At 43.8% G+C, this 22,403-nt stretch overlaps 1 long non-coding RNA gene across 1 annotated transcript in view; it reads left to right on the forward strand.

The window, feature by feature from the left end:
• Positions 1-12,817, forward strand: part of LOC103878476 — a 52,729-nt gene extending 39,912 nt beyond the window's left edge. Inside the window, exons 2-4 of the long non-coding RNA XR_002517682.2 lie at positions 11,232-11,403; positions 11,749-11,862; positions 12,427-12,817. This is a non-coding gene — a long non-coding RNA (uncharacterized LOC103878476). The remainder of the gene's footprint in view (positions 1-11,231; positions 11,404-11,748; positions 11,863-12,426) is intronic.
• The last annotated feature ends 9,586 nt before the right edge of the window (positions 12,818-22,403 follow it).

The raw sequence follows: 22,403 nt of genomic DNA on the forward strand, positions 1-22,403 counted from the left end.
GCCTCTAGTAAGGCAGCTCCTGAGCAATGGAATAAGCCCTTGATCTGGGACAGGGGTTAGCAAACTCTCAAGGACCATGGAGTAAACATTTCGGGCTTTTCAGGCCATATCATCTCATCGCAACTACTCAACACTGCCTAGTAGCAACAAAGCAGCCATGGATGATATGCAAACGTGGTTGTCCAAGGAAACTTCACTTACAGACACAGAAATTTGGATTGTAAATATTTTTCCTGTATTGTAAAGTTTCTTTCTCCAATCATTCAAAAAAGTAAAACCCATTCTTACATGTTGTTCCAGACAAAAAGTATATGGTGGGTTGGATTCAATCCATGGCTGCCATTTGCTGAGCCCTGAGCTAGGACATCAAGGTATAGCCCGGAACGTTCTGGATGAGGTACTTTGGACAAGCCTTTTACCTTCTGGAAATGTACATTAAAGGGAATATCAGCCAGCAATGGGATAGAATGAGATCATGTCTATGAAATTGCTCTGATAACTATAGTGTTTTTTTAAATATAAATTAATATTTATATTATTAAAGCAAGTCTTCATGTAGAAATGTTAACTCCAACTTAGGCATGTGAATTGTCCAGGGATCATTTAAAGAGGGAGAATTTCAACCTTTGTGGGGAAGAAAGTAGTTTAAATACTCTTTTCCAAATCTTTTTTATTTTGTAGGGAAAAATAACCTCAACTAAAATGTGATTTGTGGTTTGGGATGTTGAAGATTTTTGTTTTTCTTTTTTGCCACCACTCACATTATTTTAAAAGTTGTAAAATCAGCCACATATTCAACTTCTCATATTATTATTTACTACCGTTTAATTAATTGCACCAGTAGTGGAAGCTTCTCTTTTGCAGTTATCCCCCTTTTCTGTACAACATGCAAGACAGGTATCCCAACAATTAAAACAGAAGCAAATGCAGCACTTTCCAGATACGAATAATCTCCAAGTCTCAGTTTGACAGGTATTTTGGAGTCTGGAGTAGGATGAAATAAGAAGATGAGGTCTCGCGCTGAACCCTCTAAGTCTTACATTCCCTTAAGCTTTCTTCCGGGGGGTGTAGAGAGTAGCACTCATACAGGGCTGCTGTGGCCTGCTCCAAAGAGGGGAGGCTTTACAAGTGTTACATGAGGAGAGGCCACTGGATCAAGCATAGGATTCTCATTTCCAAAGGCATGTTCCCAGCAGGATGACAGTTACAACTCGGACAGATTGAGAAAAGGAACAGGCAACAGGTACTGCAAGGAAGAGAGGAATGAGGCAGCCAGAGGAAGGAAGGGAAGGCCAAAGAGATGTGAGTACACTTCATTTTATTTTTCTATATACATGAAAAATGCAGAAGTTGATATCAAGATGGCTAGGGAGATCTGATCTAAAGGAATTACCTGCAGTTGTATTGCTCATTTAACAACCCATATTTAACAATAGGTCCAAGAGAAAGGGTGGAGGGGTTAGGGAAGGAAGGGCAGAAGAAGAGAGAGGAAGGGAGAACAGGAGAGGGAGTGGAGAAGGAGAAGGAGGAAAGAAAAGGTATAGGGAGGAGAAAAGGAGAGGAAAAGGACAGGATGAAGGAGGAAAACCAGAAAATAACATGAAGAGAGCAGAATCACCTTGCACCCCATGATTTCACTCATTGAGACAGCTCTGGGGTGAGACAGGAGTGGGAGGTGTGTCTTCTGCACCCCAGGTAGATTTACTTCTTTGCAAACTGTGGGCATCTTCCATCTGGTGTTTACAGATGCACATTTTCCATTCCACCAATGCAAGTCAACTACTTAGTGCTATAAAAGCGCTCAAACAGATATGGCATTCCTGTTTTCCCCTTGCCTTCTACCCTTGCCCTCTTTCTCTTCTTTTCTGTTTTTTTTTCTACCTCCTTTTCACCATAAACTTTGACTAACCAATAAACCTCAACGTTTGCCAAAACAGTTCTCACAGGTTATGGGGATTGCACCAAACACCCCAAACAAGAGACACAAAAACAGGAACAAACTATCACCAACCATAAGTTTTCTTAAAGATGACAATTGCCACCTGATTCAAAAGCTGCAAGGACATGTACTCAATCCACCCCCACCCTTTGAAAACCTTGATTCTGCTTAAACAGAGAAGTTTCAGGTTCTCCCTGATATGCCCCTGTGGAATAGAGTCTTTAGAACTTATTTAGTCTCTAAATAGAGACTCTATTTAGACCCAACCTCTGCTTGAGTCACTTAAATCATTTTCTTTCGACAGTACTCAATAAAAGACTCAGTCTACTCGAATCCTGGAAAAAGCCTGGGTTGTTGGTCACCCACATGTTGCCTTCCTGAAAGATTTATGAAACCCTTTGCACCTGTGGCTGTCATGAGGGTGACCCCTTGTACAGGACCTTGAAGGATTTCAGTGTGAGCTTCCACACCCTTCTTTTTAGCAGCCCCACATGGCTCCCACATTTTCAGGAATGTAACAGACCAGTAGTTCTTAACAGAATATTGTATTAGGAGACCTAGGGATGGTGGGGTTAGGGCTAGAGGATGAGTTAAGGGTTTGGGGTTGTGATAGTTAATTTTATGTGTCAATCTGACTGTACTGAAGGATGCCCAGATAGCTGGAAATCATTACTTTGGGTGTGTCATTGAGGATGTTTTTAGATGAAATTAAAATTTAAATAAATGTACTGAGTAAGGAAGCTCTGCCCTCACCAGTGTGGGAAGGCACCATCCAATCTATTGAGGACTCAGATAGAACCAAAAGGCAGAGGAAGAGTGAACTCTCACTCTCTCTCTTCTTGGTCTGGGACATCCATCCTCTCCCATCCGTGGACATTGATGTTCCTGGTTCTCAGGCCTTCAGACTCTGGACTTACACGAGGGCCCTCCCCTGCCAGTTCTCAGGCCTTTGAACTGAGCTGAATCACACCACCAACTTTCCTGGTTCTCCCGCTTGCAGATGGCACGTCATGGGACTTCGTAACCTCCACAATCACATGATCTAATTCTCATCACAAATCTCCTCTTCTATATATCTGTCTATATCCTACTGGCTCTGCTTCTCTGGAGGACCCTGACTGATATAAGGTTCTATACCCAGCCTCGTTTCAACTAGGGATCCTCTAGTTTTGCTTGTTGGACATGTGAGTTCACTTGAACACATTTTAACAAATAAAACTTGGAAAACCACCCTAGAGACTGAAAAGTACACCAAGAAGAGTGAAGGCAGGTCACAGGTTACTCAGGCAGCTGAAGGATGGAGAGAATGGCTCTGTCTTTTGAGCCCTGAAAGTCATGTATTTATTCGTTGCCTACCCCACTTCCTCATGGACAGCAGGCTCTCCCACAGTTACTTCCCAGGCCAGACCCACCACCCTCCTTGCCTGGAAACATGACATGTAACCACCTGTTGTCTGTGTGAGGGCATTTAGTGTGCAGCACAGAGAATGGAAAAGGGAGGAGCTTCAAGACCCCTGGCTAAGACCTAGGCTAAGACCCCTGGCTCTGCCGTTTACAACACCTAGAACTTTCAGATGCTTTATTCAACTTCTATAAGCCTCAGTTTCCTTTGTGAAAAAAAATGAAGATGCAAATATCTACCTCTTTAAGTCAAAAATTGTTTTCCCTTCCCCTTCTCTTTTTAGAAAAATATCCACTTGACTTTCATTAAGTAACATGAGTTTGTTACCTTTTTCAGAAAAGATAAACCCATTTTTTTAAGTGAAATCATCTAAGCGTACAACATAGCACAAAATGTCTTTAGTTCCGGCATCGGTTTCATAAAGGAAAAATGGGCCTAGGGTAAAGAAGCTGAGGATGGGTCATTATTGGGGCATACTCATCAGATACCATCTCAGGTAAAATTGCCTTTTCATTTTTTGCCCTTTATTGATTTGTTCATTTTTAACAGACTTCCTTGTTTTGAGAACAGTTTTAGATTTACAGAAAAACTGAGAAGACAGTATGGGGAGTTCTCAGCCTCCCCACAGCCAGTTTCCCCTCCGATTAACATTTTTCATTAGTATGATTACCTCGTTACAATTACTGAGCTGATATCAATACACTATTAAGTAAAAGCCAGAATTTCTTCTGATTTCCCCAGTTTTTCCCTAATGTTTCTATTCTGTTCCAGGACTCCATTCAGGAAGCCTCATTACCTTCTGTTGCTGTGTCTCCTTAGGTATCTCTTGGCTTTGACAGTCTCTGAGGCTTTCCTTGCTTTAATGACCTTGACTGCTTAGAGGAATACTGGCCAGGTATTTTGTAGCATGCCCTATTACTTGAATTTGTCTGAGGGATTTTCACATGATAACACTGGGATTATGAGTTATTGGGAGGAAGACCTCATTCTCATAGTCTCGATAAACATGACTTTTCAGCCTTGTTGTTGGCCTTGGTCCCCCCACTGAGGTAATGTTCATCAGGCTTTTTCACTGCAAAGTTTCTCCTCCCGCCCTCTACTGGACATGTTGGAAGGAGGTCTGAGGAACCCATCACTCTTGCTTTCATGTGGGTCCTCCTGGTTTCTCCTCCCCCAGTCTTCCAGGTCGGCTTCCCTTCAGTGCATATACGGCATAAACATTGGACTCCTGCTCTTTCCCTTGCCATTGTGGCAAATTTCAAAGGTTTCTAAATGTTCTCGAAACGTCTTTTCTTTCACCCAAGTCATCGTGAGCTTTCCAGTTTTCAGCAAATCATGACCTTTTCCTCTGACCTCACAAAGAAAACGTAGGATGACTGTACACTCACAACCACACTCTTGCTGCGTCCAAGCCTTCCTCCTACAATCCCAAGTCACCTCGCATGGATCAGCAGGAGAATGAACTGCAATTTCCCAGACCAAGGTTTCTTTCAGGCAATGATACCACCACATAGAATGAGCAAGACAGTGTACAGGCTATGCCACCATAGGAGATGATTGTATTAGTCAACCTAGGGTACATGCTTGCTGCAGTAAGAAACAAACCCCAAATCTCAGTGACTAAATATATACTGTTTGTTTAGTCTTCACTCTTTCAATGTCCACTGTAGGTGTGGTGATTCTCAAGGATAGCTTACCTTGATGTGGAGACACAGCAATCCATGCTTCTTTAATTCCATGTGTCCTGGCGCTGTGATCTCCTCAGAAGGGGAAGAGATAGCTCAGGAGTTGCATGCACTGTTCATAGCCTCCCCATGCACAGACTCTTGCATTCACAATCCATAGGCCAGAACAGATCACATGGCCCCAGCTATCTGCAAGTGGACAGGGGTTGTGGGTGCCCAGCAAAGGCCAGAGAACTGGACATTGCTGAGCACTAGTAATGCCTACTACCATGACTAAGTCAGAACAAGGAGGTCCTTATGGACCCACGATACCCACAGCATTCTTGTATCGTAGTCTTAAGTCCACCCTTTCATACATAAATCATATTTTTCTTTTTGTGATCTCATTCTGTGCCTGGCACAAAGCTCTCCCAAACTCCTTCCCAGATTATCTCCCAAGGTGCAGCGAGCTCAGTAAGCCAAATGTTGCTCCATTCCAGTGACCTTTGCTTTAATGTGCTTTTTCTCCCTCATTATAATGTAACTCATTGTTACAGGACACGATGATAAGTGCAGCATGCCTAGTATGCTGGAAACTTAACCCTGCTTGGCTAAAAGCCCACTGTGTTCTTGGTTCACCTCACTTTCTTAATGCAAAAATAAAAAACTTTCTACAGTTTATTTATTTATTTACTTATTTATTTTCCGTCTCTCCACAAGGATACATGGAGGTACTCTCGTTTCTAAATTTGCTAACTTAACTCCTTTTTTTCTATTCACCAAATCTGAGAGCTTTTCCTCCTTCTCCTTACTGAATGTCTCACCCTCCTGACCCAACTTTTCCCTCTGCCTATTCAATACTGGACCACCCACGTTGTCCTCACTTTCCGAGTCTGGACCTCAGTTTCATCATCTGTAAAGTGGGAGGTTAGGGTGAGCTATTTATTTCCTTCCAGGTCTGCTGGTCTCACAGTGTTTGCACAAACCTTCTTCATTGGTGTCCCCTGGGGCATCCTCATCATCGAGATGTTACTCCCTTAAACTCATGGTATGGCCAATGAGGCAGTGAAAACCCGGCATGTTTTAAAACTGAAAATAAGAACCCTGTACATTTTACTTTGAATTTGAAATTTCTCCTGTTTTGCTTTTCTTTCATTTTCTCATAACAACTTTCCATGAATTGAATCATTTGGAATCATTATTTAAATGACATAATTAGTTATACAGTTTACTCTTGGATTTCAGTACTGCTGTGAATCATAAACAGTGAAAATATCAAATTCTCCTGAAAAAAAATAACGAAGTTGATTCGTATTTATTTTCCTTCCATGGAGTTACAAAGGACTTAGTTACTTGAAAATAGAATTAAATTGCATGACTGAGTTAATTTTGAAGTTAACAACTACATGGTTGAGATGCTTATGTAGAAACATGATATAAAGGAATGTTTTTAGAGAATGAGATCACCTTAAGAGTATCTTTATGTTTTAGTCATTCCTTTTAAAGGAATGACTGAACATTGAAGGACAAAATCAGGTTTGCCTCGTTTGTCTGGTTACTTATTAAGTAACATGAACATTTTAAAGCATTTAGCCAAATTTAACTTTTAGAGCAATGGCGAGGAATGTGATGACTTTCTCTCCAAAGCTAAGGATACACCCTTGACACTGCTCAGTAGTGGCTGCTGGTCCACAGCCCCTCTCACTCACAGAGGATTCTGAGTGTTAGTGATGCTGAAGTCTGCCCACAGTTTGTTCTTCAGGGGTCTGGATTGCAGGTAGACATGAAATGCACAGATACGGGGAACACCATTTTCCCAACAGCGTCCGTCTCTTACCTTTTTGTTCGGGGTTCTGCTGCTAATGCTGAAATGCAGAGAAAGCGCCTCAGCTGCTGGGGAGTTTTCTGTCAACCAGCGTCCTCCAATCCATATCATCTGCATCATTGAACTCCAGTTAGTGCGTGATTTCCACTTTGGTGCTGATTGAAGATGTTCAGTATTGTTCAACAGAATCCCAGGCTTTCAACTGCAGCAGTTGAGAGCTGGGGGTTTTGCTGTACAATTCCCCTCGGGCCCCGAGAGACAAATCTGCTGGGGGTGAGAGCCCTCAGTATCAGTTTCTGACTATGCCATTTTTTCAGTTGTGTGGCCTGGGATGAATCATTTGTCATCACGATTTTATGAGAAAACGGAAGGACTGGGATGCCACTGTTACCTGAAAAAGGCATTTGTAAAGAATAAAATGTTGTGATTTATGATAGCACTATAGTCATCCAGACAGACAAATAGATCAATGGAACCAACAAGAGGGCTCAAAGACAGGCCCACACAAAGTGCCAGGTCATTTGGTGCTGAGAAGATTCTGTTTTGTGTTTTTAACAAATAGCCATGGGACAATTGGACCCCCATGTGCAAAATAATGAACTTCCACCGTACCTTCCATCAAATTAAAATTAACTCACAATGGATATGGACCTAAGTGTCAAACCTACCACTATAAAGTTTCCAGAGATAAACATGGGGAAATATCTTTGCAACCTTGGAGTAAGGAAGGAACATACAGACATAAATGAAGAAATATGATAAGTTAAACTTCATCAAAATTTGAAATCTCTGCTTAAAAGTCACCATTAAAGGATAAAAAGGACACACACAATGTGGGAGGGAGAAAAATATTCATAATGCATATATCTGAGAAAGAACTTGAGTCTAGAATACATAAACATCTCCTATCACTCGAAAATAGGACTACTGCCCATTTTTGTTAAAAGAGGGGAGGGTTCAAATGAATGTGTCACAAAAGAACAGATATGCCACAAAAGGAAATGTACAAATGGTCAATAAATACATGAAAATGTGCTCAGCATCCTTAGTTACTAGGAAAAAGCAAATTAAAACCACGGAGTTATCACTACATACCAGTAAGAATGGCTACAATTTACCAAGTGTTGGCAAGGATACGGACACTTTCATGCACTGCTGGTGGGGCCCTAAGGTGAACAACCACTTTGGAAAAAAAGTCTGGCAGTTTCTTATATGTATAAGATGTGTGTCATTGCCAAATGATCCAGCAATTCTACTTCTGTGTATCTACTCTAGAAAAATAAGGACATATGTTCCCACAAAAAACTTGTACCAAAAGTTTACCGCAGCTTTATTCAGAATAACCAGAAACTGAAAATATCCTAAATATTTATCAACAGCTGATAGTGTAAACAAACAATGCTATACCCACACACTGGAATACTACTCAGCAATAAAAAGGCACCAACCACTTACACACAACAACAAGGATAAGCCTCATAAACATAATGCTGAGCAAAAGAAACCAGATACAAATGAATATATTCAGTATGATTATATGTATGTAGATTCTGGAAACTACTAAACTCATCGATAGTGACAGAAAGCAGACCAGTGGTTGCCTGGGGTCAGAGTGGACTTAGTACTGACTGTAAAGTAGTATAAGGGAACTTTCTGGAGTGATGAAACTGGTGTATATCTTGGTAATGGTGGTGGTTACACGGGTATGTATCTCTCTAAAAACTCATCAAACTAAAAATTTTAAAAAATTAATTTTAAAGAGAGCTGAAAATGCTATACACATGTAAGTTTCCAGAAAAGGGAGAAGCTGGAATGTAAGTAACTGCATATGTATAATATTGTCACAGGTCCTTGGAGTGTCACTTTTCCAGCTGGAAACCTCTGTGACCAGTGGTGCCTCTGCCCGAGTTTTGCTCAGGCCTGCTGGGCTCATTCTGCCCACTCGGTCTGGTAGGTTGCACATGGCTTGTGCTACTGGCCTGGATCCTACACCTGCCAAGGGTGAGCCAGGCACGGAGGGGTGAGGGGTGCATGTGTGAGTGAGCATGGGGTTCAGCCACTGTGCACAGCCATGCACGCTGACAGGCACACTGGCTGCTGCAGTGAGGTGGACAGCTTCAGGTGCCGGCACAGTCACCGGCTCTGTGCAAACCTGCGGGTGGATCAGATGTACCGTGAGAGACTTCTGCTGTAGGCATCCACTTGTGGATGAGGGGACCGCAGGTGGTGCCTGGAAGCTTGGAGATACCAGAAACCACAAAGCCCCAAAGAGGGTGTCACAGCCCTGGCTCAGGGAGCCCCTAGGTCTGGGCTCCCCAAGGGGCTGTGCAGCTCTTCTCTCCTTCTTGTCCACAACATGGTGAGTGGGGAGGTGTGTTTCAGCCCTGTTTGTGTTACAGCTCTTTCAATCCTGCCATTCAGCAGGACCCAAGTTTTGTAGCTCCTTTCCACAGGCAGGTCATCCTGTAGTCTGTCAGAGTCTGGCTGAGTTGGGGATTTTATGGGCTTTAGGAAAGTAAGTATTATACATCTGCAGTTACTTATATTCCAGCTTCTTCCCTGGCAATCTATAGCCTTTTCAGCTATCTTCAAAATCAATTTTATTTATTCTAAGTTTGATTAGTTTTTATAGAGATACATACTTATCTTCTCTGTCCTTCTGAGCCAGCCCTTACCTCCCCGAAGGACCCTCCAGCCACGCTCAGCCCTTGAATGTCTCCTGGCCAGGGCTTGATGGGACAGAGAGTTGAGCTGGGGTTGGATGTTATGAGGCTGGACTGTACCCTCTTTCCTGGCCCCTGCTTTCTTCAAATCATTTCACTTGCCCCCTACTCCCTACCAGTACCCTACTGGGGCCAAAGTCCTGTCCTGAACACCCCCCTTGCTTAGGCATGGACCTGGCTCCTTGTCAGTTCCCACTTCCTGAAGGTTGGGCTCTGCTTCCCATATCCCCTTCCACTGACAAGCATTAGGCATCCTGGTCAGCTGCATAGACATAGGCTTTCAAGAAACACAGCCCTCAGTGCAAATTCTGATCGGCCTCTTTTAAGCAGTGTGGTTTGGATGATATCTTAGCCTCTCTGAGCTTCGGTTTGCCCTTCTATAAAATGGTAAGATAATATGCACCTTGGAGATTATTAGAGAGTGTGAATTACACCACCCCTGCCATTTTAACACAATGCCTGACCCATGGCGGGCATTCAATTCATGATGGATATAAACACTCTATTTCATCCATTTAAAATGTGCACATCCTTTCATAATTTCACATCTCTGAAATCAGGAGGCATGCTGCAGCCAGTGACTCTCGCAGTCACCACAGGCCAGAGACAGGTGTGATGTGGCTGTCATCTCCTGTCATGCCTGTTGTTCCTGAAAGCTTGATGGTATGTCTAGAGTCAAGACCATGAGCTTGATGTTTTAGTCAACCAGACATTTGAGGACTGTTTCAGCAAGGAAGAGAGTCCCAGTTGTAGTCCATACGCCTTCCATTGTCACCTGCACGGGAGGTGAGGGAAGCGTCAGCTCCGATCTTGCTGAGTAGATTTCAGACTTCAAAGGAAGCCCCAGCGACCACAGTGCAGCTGTCTTTCTGAAGTGCTGCAGCCCCAGCCCTCTCCTCCTGGCAGCATAGAAGATGATCCTGGACATCGACAGCTTCACGTCAAGAAAATTATTCAGCTGATCACGCTCTGTATATAAAGAAGGTTTAAGAAAGTCCATAACTAATGTTTCTATTTTCTTTCTTGTATAAGCACAAAAATGATATAAAGATGATAATCTCTATTTAAATAAGCCTAAAAGAGCCCTTTCAATAAGTAGTAAATCAACGTAAGTGGTTTGAAATGCTGTGTTATATTTGAGTACGGAGCCTATGTTTTTTCTTCCTTAGTGGTATATAAAATAGGGAGGTCCGGGCACAGTGACTCACATCTGTAATACCAACACTTTGGGAAGCTGAGTCAGGAGGATCACTTGAACCTGGGAGGTGAAAGCTGCAGTGAACCATGATTTCTCCACTTCACTCCAGCCTGGGTGACAGAGTAAGACCTTGTCTCAAAAAAATAAAAATAAAAATAAAAAATAAAAAATACAGGGCACCTTTCTATTGATGAGAGGAAATGAACACAAATAGGACTGCCTAGAACATGATTATTTTCTCCCTGCTGACTTGGGAAATGACTTGTCCTGGAATTCTTTTGTGATTAAGCCCTCGTGGGATGGCAGCAAGCTGTCCTCACTTGCTTTGGTGGGCCGGCTGCCCTTGGGCCTTGTACCGGAGCGAAGGTACTTCCCCAGCCCCAGCGTGGCGCCCTCTTGGCTGTTTCCATTTCTTCTAAGCATCCCCTTGAGCTCCCAACATAGGCAAAATGTGTACTGTGTATTTGTCTCATATTTCAGATCTAGCCTGTCCCAGTTATGACATCTACAGTATAAAAGCTTGGACTAGTCATTTGCTTTATCTGCTACGGAAGACAGAACTTACCTTTTCCTGAAATCCAGAAGAAGCGTTGATCAGTGGTGTTACACTTTAGGATGTGTCCTCTCTAAACTGAAGTTCTCAACTCTGATGGTGAGTTAGAACCCCCAAGAGAGTCTTTGAAAACACTGATGTTTGGGCTCTCCCTGCCACCCACTCCCAGCCCGCTCCCCTCACCCCGACCAATTAAATAAGACTCCTGAGGGATGAAGGCTTCAGGCATTGGAGGGTTCTACAAACTCCCGGCTACTTCTGGTTGCAATGGGAGTTACATAAAAACCCCGATTTAGACTTTGGGCCATGCTGACTTACGTTGGAATAGAGCTGGGCCCTCCTCCTGTCTCCTACACTAAGGCCTAATTTCTGGATGGCTTAAGAGGTAGGCTGGGGAATTTGGCATTTTAATTATTTCCATTCCTGTTTAATTGTTTAATGGAGTTACCAGAAGAGCGCGGAAACAGCTATCGGGCTAATGCTACAGAACTTGAACAGTGACCAGTGACTTCAAATCCCATTGTTGAGCTCTGACGCCTCCTTTTACAATGGAAATAAGTGAGTTTTCTGGTTTGGGTTTTTGCTTTTTGTAGTAAAATATACATGTTTATAAAACTTACCATTTTCACCATTTTTAGGTGACATTAAATACATTCACGCTGTTGTGTAACCATCACCACCATCCATCTCCCAAATATTTTCATCTCCTCAAGTGGAAACTTCATACTTATTTGCTATGATCTGAACGTTTGTGTCCCACAAAACTTCCTCTGTTGAAACCTAATCACCAGTGTGATGGTGTTAGGCAGTGAAACCTTTGGGAAGGGATTGGGTCGTAGGGGCTGAGCCCTCGTGAATGGGATCAGTGCCTTCATAAAAGAGGAGAGCTGCCTTATTCCTTCCACTTTGTGGGGACACAACGAGAAGGAAGGACCAGAAATCGGGCCCTCATCCAACATCAAACCTGCTGGCACTTTGATCTGAACTTCCAAGATTCCAGAATTGCGAGAAATAGATGTCTGCTGTTTTTAAACAACCCAGTGTGTAGTATTCTGTTAGAGCAGCGCTAATGGACTAGCGCACTATTTAAGCAGTAACTCCCCATTTCCCTCTCTCCCCCAGCCTGTGGCAACCTTCATCCCACTTTCTGTCTCTATGATTCTGCTACAAGAGCAGAAGAAGGAGACGGGAGAGAAATATCAAGAAAAAGATGAGTGAAAAAGACAATATAGGTAACTTAGCTGAATTTCCTTTGTTACGGGTTAAAACTCGCTCTGGAGTGATGGGTATCCTCGCTATGCTTTCTTTGCCAGATGCAAACCCAGATTGACTTGGAGGATCTGTCACCATACCAGGGCATGAGCATGGGGATAAGTGGCGGGAAGGAAAGTTTTAAAGAAAACGAGTTCAGGATGTTGAGAGTGAAGTAAAGCAAGTATGTGGGACTAAATCATTTCCTGGGGTATAGCGTTGAGTATGCTTTTTTTTTTTTCTGAGATGGAGTTTCGCTCTTATTGCCCAGGGTGGAATGCAGTGGCATGATCTCGGCTCATGGCAACCTCTGCCTCCTGGGTTCAAGTGATTCTCCTGCTTCAGCCTCCTGAGTAGCTGGGATTACAAGTATGCGCTACCACGGCTGGCTAATTTTTTTGTATTTTTAGTAGAGACGAGGTTTCACCATGTTGGCCAGGCTGGTCTCGAACTCCTGACCTTGTGATCCGCCTGCCTCGGCCTCCCAAAGTGCTGGAATTACAGGTGTGAGCCACTGCACCCGGCCGAGCCTGCTTTTATGAGACATGGGTGAGGGGGACCATAAGTGGAAAGAGAGTTGCAAAGTGAATTTGACCCTAAACCATAAGAAAGATTATTTAGTCTAAAAGTCTCTCTGAAATGAAGAGGCACTTTGAGAAAAATCATCACACTTTTCAGGCATTGTTCTGTGGGGAGACATACGAGGGAACTGCTCAAGCTGTTCCCCACTGTTGGAAGTCCCTGGTTTACCCGGTTGACAGTGTTGCCCCCTTGCATTCCTCCCTGGCTCCCTTTACCATAGCCCTCAGCAAGTGTCCTCCACCAGACAAGGGGCTCCAGGGAAGGGAGAGGGTGTTAGGAGCAATGGCCATTGTGCAATTTCCCACGGAAGCTATGGAAAATCATATGCTCATGGAATGGGAAACACATGCCTGTCAACACCCAAATAGGCTGTCCTGCTTGGGCCTTGGTTGCTACCCTGGTTTGTAATTTTGTGTCCACCACATCACCATTGTTTGCTAAATAAATATATAATTACAGAGCATGAGTTTAAAGTTTCCAGTAGGGAAAAAAAAAGTGGCCAATATATCTGAATATCATGACCCTTTTAAAGCCTGAGAAATTAAGTTTTAGTGGCAAGCAAGAAAGAAGGGGGTGTGTGTGTGTTGAGGAGAACCAATATTAAAAATGTGAAAGACTTTATACCAGTGGTCCCTGGCCTCCAGTGACCTCCTGGTATTCATGTCCTGGGCAGCCCCTTCCACAGCACATAGGGTTGGTCTGCATGATCATGATTAATAGAATGCAGAAAAGTGACGGCATGTTACCTTCAGAGATTTGGTTCTAACAGTCTGTGGTTTCCACGTTGGGCTCTCTCTGGGACCACTCTCTGTGGAGGAAGATGCCACATCTGAGGACATTTGGGCAGCCTATGGAAAGGCCCATGTGGTGAGGAGCTGATGTCAGCAGTCAGTGAGGAGCTGAGACCTGCCAACATCCCATCATGAGTCTTCAAAGCAGTGGGACTCCTTGCTAAGCAATCTCCACCCTCAGGAGACACCTGAACCAGAATCATCGAGCTCAGCTGCCTCCAGATTCCTGACCCTTAGAAACTGCAACTTAGGCTGGGCGCAGTGCCTCACACCTGTAATCCCAGCACTTTGGGAGGCCGAAGTGGGTGGATCACAAGGTCAGAAGTTCAAGACCAGCCTGGCCAAGATGGTGAAAGCCTGTCTCTACTAAAAATACAAAAGTTAGCCGGGCATGGTGGCATGCGCCTATAATCCCAGCTACTCAGGAGGCTGAGAATTGCTTAAACCCGGGAGGCGGAGGTTGCAGTGAGCCGAGAACGTGAGTTTAAAGTGCACTGCACTCCAGCCTGGGGGACAGAGCAAGACTCCATCTCAAAACAAAACAAAACTGCAACATAACACATGTTTGTTGTCTTGAGCTGCTAAGTTTGGGGTAATTTTTTATGCAGCCGTAGAAAAATAAGACACTACTTTGCATAATCATTTTCTCATCTAATCTAGAAACTAGGGTGTTGGCTTTGCAGGAGGGAAGATTTATAGAATGCCGAGAAAAGTGATTGGAAAGACAAGACGGAAGGCGTGTGATCTGGCCGTCACATCTTGCCGTCCTCTCGGGACATTCCCTGTGAGTCCTGAAGGAGGTGACGCAGGAGGACTACCTTTCAGAGGAAGTTTACAAATGGCTCCTGTTCCCAGAGGGAATCTGTCTGGGGAAAAATAAAGATACTGGGTCTTTCATCTAGAATTTTAGAAAAGGACAAAGTAATGAAATGTTAAATCTGAGTGGCATCTATAGATATTCAAGCAAGCAATAACAAACATATTCCTATATTCAAGATGAAAACTCTTGAGCATGATGGCGTTGTGAAGAAATTTCTATGAGAATCTAGGTGATGCTTTACTTCAAACAGCTACTTTCTAGTAGCCAGTTGAAAAATATTTAAATAAAAACAAAAACGAAAACACCAAGCCATGTTTGTAACTGCTGTATCAAAAGTTTTTCTCAACAACCAGGGAAAATGGTAGTAGGAACCCCCTTCAGTGTCCCGCACATGTGAAGGGCATCCATGTGTGAGGTGGCTGCCTCAGTCCATACGGGTTGCTATAACAAATTGCCATAGACTGGGTGGCTTATAAACAACAGTCTTTTATTCCTTACAGTTCTGGAGGCTGAGAAGTCCTAGATCAAGGTGCCATCAAATTCAATGTCAGGTGAGGGCTCACTTCCCAGTTCACAAATGGAGCCTTCTTACTGTATCCTCACGTGGAAAAGGAGGAAGGCAGCTCTCTGGGCCTCTTTTATAAGGGCACTAATCCCATTCATGAGAGCTGCATCCTCATGACTGATCATGTCTCAAAGGCTCCACCTTCTAATGCCATCACTTGGGGGTTAGGAGTTCAACATATGAATTTTGGGGGAAGAAAAACATTCAGCCTATAGCAGTGGTGCTCACAGACCACTGTCCCCACTCAGCTGTCACGTTCACTCCTTCCTTGGCTCAGCCCAGCCTTGGCCTTGCCCAGGGTGGAAGCTCATCCTACCACTTCATTTAGCATCCATGGGTCCCTTCAAGCTAACCATGGACCAGGCACCCAAGGATGGAACAGAACCAGTTCTGCAGGCCTGCTGGGCATCTCTGCCCTTTGGAAAGTCAGTTTATTCTGATGGTGTAGAGTAGGTAACAGTGTAAGATGAAATCACAGCCCTCCCTCTGATCCTCCTCTCCATGACTTCAGCTGGCACTGCCCCACTGCCATGGGCTGGCCCCCAGAATTCCACCCTGGGCATCCTGACCCCAGAATTGTTCTTCTCCACACTATTTCACCCCACCCTCCATCCCCAGAGATCCCCTTACACACTGTCTTCACCCTCAATCCGAAGGCTGTATTCCCTATTGTCACTAGGTCTTATAATCTGTTAACACCAAATCCCAAGTCATTAGCCACCAAAAAAAGAAAGGAGAGAGGCAGTGACCCACTCATTCCAAAACAGCAGAGAAAGGAAAGAAGCAGCTCCCCACCATGGGGACATTGTTGTTTCCATGGTAACCCCGGTTAAACACTGACATCCTTCTACATGTACATTACCTCATCTAACCTTTCAAATCAACTCAGGAGGCAGATACCATTCTTCTCTGTTCGTTTCCAGGTGAGGAAACTGAGACTGAGAGAAGGTGCCGGCGACAGCCTGCGGGTGGCTGGAACTGGAAGCTAAGTCTATTGTCTCCACGGGCTCTGCAGGCTCTTGACCCTGCTCCATCCTGCCACCATCTGATTCCCATTCCAGCCGCCGCCCTAGCAAAGGCATCTCAAACACTGTTAAAGGGAAATGTCTAAGTGCCAGAATTTAGAAAAAGCACAATCCATCGGTTGATCAGTTTTTCTCGGCAACTTCCCTGTGGGAGTCAGACTCCTTTCATTGGACAACGGAGTGTCTATCACAGGACCCCGTGAAGGCCAGCGGCTCGGGTGCATCTGTGGCTCAGCTGTCTGTAGCATCCTTGCACTGGCTCTTTATGACAACCAAGTCCCCGTGCAGCTGCCCCCAAGGTTATGGCAGGGTCAGAAAAAGACACGCAAGGCTACCCTTTGCTGGTGACAAATTTGCCACTCTTTTAAAAAACTGTCATAAATCTTCAGACATTCCTAAGGCTCTCTCCTATTTTGAATTTTGGGGCAGTTGTGGATGAAAGCCATGTGAGTTTCAGACATTTGCACTGAGATATCTTGTGTTCTTTAACAAGACAGGGTGCACTGATGGAAGGAAAGGTGATGTCTACAAAAGTGCCTTGGGCAAGATGTCAGAAAACATCAATCAAAAAGGTAAGTGATGGCCATGTTTGGTGGCTCATGCCTGTGATGCCAGCAATATGGAAGGCAGAGGTAGGAGGATTGCTTGAGGCCAGGAGTTTGAGGCTGCAGTGAGCTATCATCATACCACTGCACTCTAGCCTGGGAAAGACAGTGAGATTCTGTCTCAAAAGAAAAAAAAAAAAGGAAAATGATAAAGATAATAATAAAAGTCATAAAAAATAACCAACGTTCATTCAGCACTTACTATGTGCTAACCACTATTCTAAACATTTTATATGTATTAACTTATCTGTTCTCCAAACAATACTATGAATCAGATACTAATTCTTACGGTTCCGCTTTTCAGACAAAGAAACTGAGACAACAAAAGGTGAAGAGAACCCGTCCAAGGGTCACAAAACTGCTAAGAGACAAATCTAAGATTCAGCTCTTGTAGGCTGGATCCATTAAACATTTAAATGCTAGGATAGGCCGGGTGCAGTGATTCGTGCCTGTAATCACTTTGGGAGGCCGAGGCAGGCAGATCACTTGAGGTCGGGAGTTTGAGATCAGCCTGACCAACATGGTGAAACCCCATCTCTACTAAAAATGCAAAAATTAGCTGGGTGTGGTGGCAGGTGCCTGTAATCCCAGCTACTCGGGAGGCTGAGGCAGGAGAGTTGCATGAACCTGGGAAGCGGAGGTTGCGGTGAGCCAAGATCACACCACTGCACTCCAGCTGGGGCGACAAAGCTAGACTAAATAAAAAATAAAAAAAAAAGCTAGGATATTCTGAGAAGATTATAGCTAAAAAACTATAATTACTTAGTTACTGGGGAGAGCCATAGTTATTACTGAAGAACATATCTAACATATTAGTTATTGCAATAGTACCACATAACTAGGAAGGGGAGAGTAACTGCTTTAATAGATCAGATACACAGAACTGATGCCTACATTTCACAGCCGACATGCATCGTGAAGACCCATGCAGTGCTGTCTCGTGCCTGTAACCTCGGATTCCTTACCATGAGCAGAAAGCTCAGTGGGTCCCTGGGCTAGGATTCAGGAACATTCTCTTATGAGGGGCAGGTGTTTTCCGATAACCTTGAAATCTGGTGAAAACTCTATGGATGTCTGATTTAGTTTGTGTTTGCATAAACCTCACCCCAGATTGAAATTCCTGCAGGCCCATGAAGAAAGTGGTGTTCAGTGATCCTCTGTGCCAGCCCAGAAAGCCTAACAGAAGTCTGAGAAAAGACCAATAACAGTCTTTTTGGGAGGGGGAAGAAAAAAAAAACAGAATTAGCAATTCAGGCAGGCAAAGGGACGGGTGGGTGTGCCGGTTTGCAAAATCATTCGGGTGCAAGGAGCCCAGCCTCCCTTCCCCCAGTGTATAGAGCTTCAGAAGTATTCTGCTAATGCTTGTAAATCTTCAAATATTCCTGCATGTCAAGTTAAAAAATATCATTTTCTAGTCTCCCTGTCCTGTGTCTGTCCAGCGTTGAATCCTCTAGCAGAGATAATGCAGCAACTTGGGCCTACTGCTCCGGAAAGCTGAACTGCAGCTTCATAAACCTGCCATGTGAATCCATGATGTCATCTGTTCCCTCCGAGTTTGGGCTCCTGAGCCCCAGACCACCCACGCTGGCAGCCTATTCTCTCCCCGCGTCGTCAGGGAGAGACCTGCCTTTATAAATGATTCGAGGTCGAAACGGAGGACGTAGCTTGAATTGTTATACAAAAATGCTGCCAACGACAGCGATAAGCATTCGGACGTGTCGATGTGGTGATTTTTTTCTCATTTGAATTCTGAAATTCTCTCTAACAGACGGTGGAAAGGCTGAGAGACAGAGTGAGGCCAGGGAGGTTTCAGAAACAGGCCTGAGAATCTGTAACAGACAGCAAGCAAGAGGGAAAAAGAAGTAAAATGTTTGGAGCCTTGGAAATATTGGGGGTTTCAGTAATTAGATCATCAACATTTTAGATTCACATTTAGATGACATTTTTCCCCCTACTCTTGGTTTAAAGAAGAAAATTGTAGTGGGGGAGGGCGGTGTCTATATTGCATTTTTCAAAACAATTTGCAGCTATATGGAAACTAGGGCATTTGGGGCTTCTGAATATTTTTGCCTAATCTTCAGTTGAAAAGGAGAAAGAAGCTCATTTGGGACCACAAAGTGTGAAGAGCACCACGAAGGCCCATGTCCGAGGTGTCCATGCTCCCATCTGCCCTGCGATGCAACTGAGACCCTGGACAGTGTAAGCCTTGCACAGCGAGGGGGCTTGTCTGCTCTTTTCCCATGGGGGAGCAGACATGTGAAATATAGGGGCAGGGAGGGAGTGTAATCAGGTTCTAAATTTATCACACTGAAGACATGCTTGATGGAAATAAATTAACACGGAAAGTAAAAAGCCAGTTCTGTGATGTCTCTACTAAGGGAGTAAGTCATGCCAAGGTTGGGGACATACCCTCTCTAACCCACGCATGCCTTTAGCAGTCTTATGGGTAACTTTAGAAGCTTATGGGTAACTTCTCAAAAGAGTGTTTTTATATGAATTTAGCAAAATACATAGGATAATCTAGGCAATCAATTATATCAAAATGCTTCTATCAAAATATTATTAAAACACTCAATATGTATTTTAGTATGTGTGCTTCTTCATCGACTCTTTAAATAACAAGATCTGGTGCTGAGTTTAGTTTCTACTATAATTTCAAAGTAATGAAGAGCAAAAACCAATGTTTTCAGATTGTTATAGCAATTGTATAGGATATGAAAAGATCTGAGATTTCTATTGGTGACAAAGTCACAGGTAGTGCTCTTACAACTGTGGCTGGTCACATATAATTGAAGGAAATGCTGAATTTCAGCTAGAAGTCAAAAGCAGAGATATATACATTTTTTGTAAGTCAAGTTCATGGATGCCCCTGTTATGAGCTCCTATCCTAAGACAGATGGATCCAGGCAGTCCAGTCAGGCTTGGTGATGAAGATTGGAGCACTGGAGAGGAGAGGAGAGGAGGGTCAGTTCAGTCTAGCGAAGTGTCTGATCTCCTATTTGTCTCTTAAAGCTTTTTCTAAATAAAAAATTTGAAAGAATTGTTTCCCCCAAAACTCCTTGAGATACTGGGGCACAAGAAACTATTCTCTGAGGACTCTCTGACAAATTGTAAAACAAATGCATGTTCTCCTTCTCTTTGGGGTAGAGCATCCACAGGGAGCTCTGATGAGAGAAGGCTGTGGTGCCAGGGGAGGACCACGGCCCGGCCACCCCTCATCAAAATTTTAGCAGTGTGTGGCCAAAACGTCAGTATCCAGTGGAAATGGAATAGGGGGAAGAAACAAAAGGAAATGGAAAAAAACCCAAGGTGTCTCAGTTGGGCCAATTAGACGTTTGTGACCACATGTGAGTGTTCTTTTGGAGAGTCTTGGAAATTCATAGAGTGAAGACGACCTCTAGCTCGGGTCCTGCATTTGCAGGAAACGATAACAGGGGAGGCTTGGGTATGGGCTTTGTTGGTTGCCTACCTGCATTCATTTCACTTTCACCCTCCCCTCCCCTTTCTAACAGTACCAGGGTCTCATCCTGCATCTGCCCCTCCTCTACCCAGCCCATGTCATCTCTGTTTTGGTGGAAGCTTCAGGAGAAGGGCATGATTGACTGAAGTGGTGCTCTAGTCTCCTGGACACAATTATTGGTTGAGGGGTGGACATGTCACCTACGCTGATACAATTAAGGTGACTTTCAGACTCTCACTGGGAAGGCTGGGCAGAAGCATTCTCTTCGTCCCTGAATTAGCAGGGTGTAGATGTGAACCCTGAACCAACCGTGGCCATTCTGCTATTGAAAAGGAGGCCAGCCCAGGGATGATGCTAATGTGCCGACCAGGATGTAGCCAAGGGGATCTCAGAGAAATGAGCCAAGATCTCTTAATGAAACAAACCCCAAAGTGCAGCCCACAGTTGGATTTCCAGGGAAAAGAGTCAGTGGACTCCCCTCTTGGTTAAACCAGTTTAAATAAGGCTTTCTTCTACTGCAGCTCAAAGTATCCTAAGTGAGAAAGCAGGATTCCTGGCCTAGCCTAAATATGCAGTCATGAGCATTATGTTCTCGAAGGAGTTTCCAGCATTTCCCAAAGTTTTGTTCACAAGTCTACTGCTCTGTCTGCCCTTCCATGTGACATCTTCATGGGGCTGAGACAGGATGTGTGTCTCAGGGTCCAAACTCCCAGAATGAATTCTCAGCTCCGTCACTAATATGACCTAGACAGGACAGTTTGCCACTCTGAGCTTTAATGTTCTTATCTGTAAAATCAAGCCACAGATGTAAATGATTAGAGTAACTGATCCCAAAGCCTTTTCCACCTAATAGAGATCCAAGTACATCACTAAGAGGGGGACTAGGTTTAATATAATATTCACCCCTGTTTCACTTATGGCTCAGAAAAGTGTTTACCCTTCTAGCATATATTCAGAGCTGTGTTAATATTAGAGAACTGAGGATTTTATATGACCATGAATGTTAGTAGCCAAGGGACTATAAAGTGTCATATTTATAGATTTTTCTGTCATTTACAAGTCATTCAGGAAGTTCTACATACCAAGAATTATAGTAGCAGCAAGTATATAGAAACAACAGAATGATATAGTCTTTGTCTTTAGAGAACTTCCAGTTTAGTGAGGGAGACAGCAGGACTGCACTGTACAGTGATGTAGGATGTGCACTGGTCAACTCTGACAGGGTTGCCTTTCATGCCAATATTCCTGTGACAGCTCAGAAAGACAAACAAGTAAAAAATAATAATTATAAAAAGAGCAAAATGTGGACAGTAAATACCCTCCGATTCTGTCTGTGTGAGGAAAGGATGGTGAGATAAGGTAGATCTCATTCTATACCTACAGACAATCTCTGTAAAGAGATGTAAGAAACCTTCATAGAGGTTAACTCTGGGAAACGGGACTGAAGGGAAGTTGGGATGGGGAAGAGGGAAACTTCTATTGAGCACTTTATACCCTTCTATCCTATGAGAAAATTTGTTTCCTATGAGAAAATTTTACCATATGTCAAAATAAAACTTTCAAAAGCCAGCAAGTCTAATCTGGTTGAATAATTGCACCGCCGAGATACCCCTGATGCTGTAACATCATGGAGGTGAATCCAGTCTTGCCTGGGATAACCAGAGGATTCCCAGGGGAGAGGATGTTTTGATTGAGGCTAAAAAGATGAATAGAAAGTATTCAATAGAAGGAGGAAGAGAAGAGCATTTCAGACAAAGGGAATTGCACGTACAAAGCACAGAGGCAAAGGAGCTGGTTGCTTGTTCAAAAACCGAGATTTAGGTATGACTGAAGCATAGAGGATGTGTGGGAAACTGACAAGAGTTGGGGCTGCAGAGATGGTGCAGTGCTCAACGTGCGGTTATATTAAGGCCATTGGTGTGAGTGCACTGTAGGGTTTCAAGTAGGGAGAGACAAGCTTCTGCTTGGTTCTTAGATCATTCTCAGAGTAGTATGGAGGC

Source organism: Papio anubis, chromosome 13 (assembly GCF_008728515.1).
Source record: "Papio anubis isolate 15944 chromosome 13, Panubis1.0, whole genome shotgun sequence".
Lineage (NCBI taxonomy): Eukaryota > Metazoa > Chordata > Mammalia > Primates > Cercopithecidae > Papio > Papio anubis.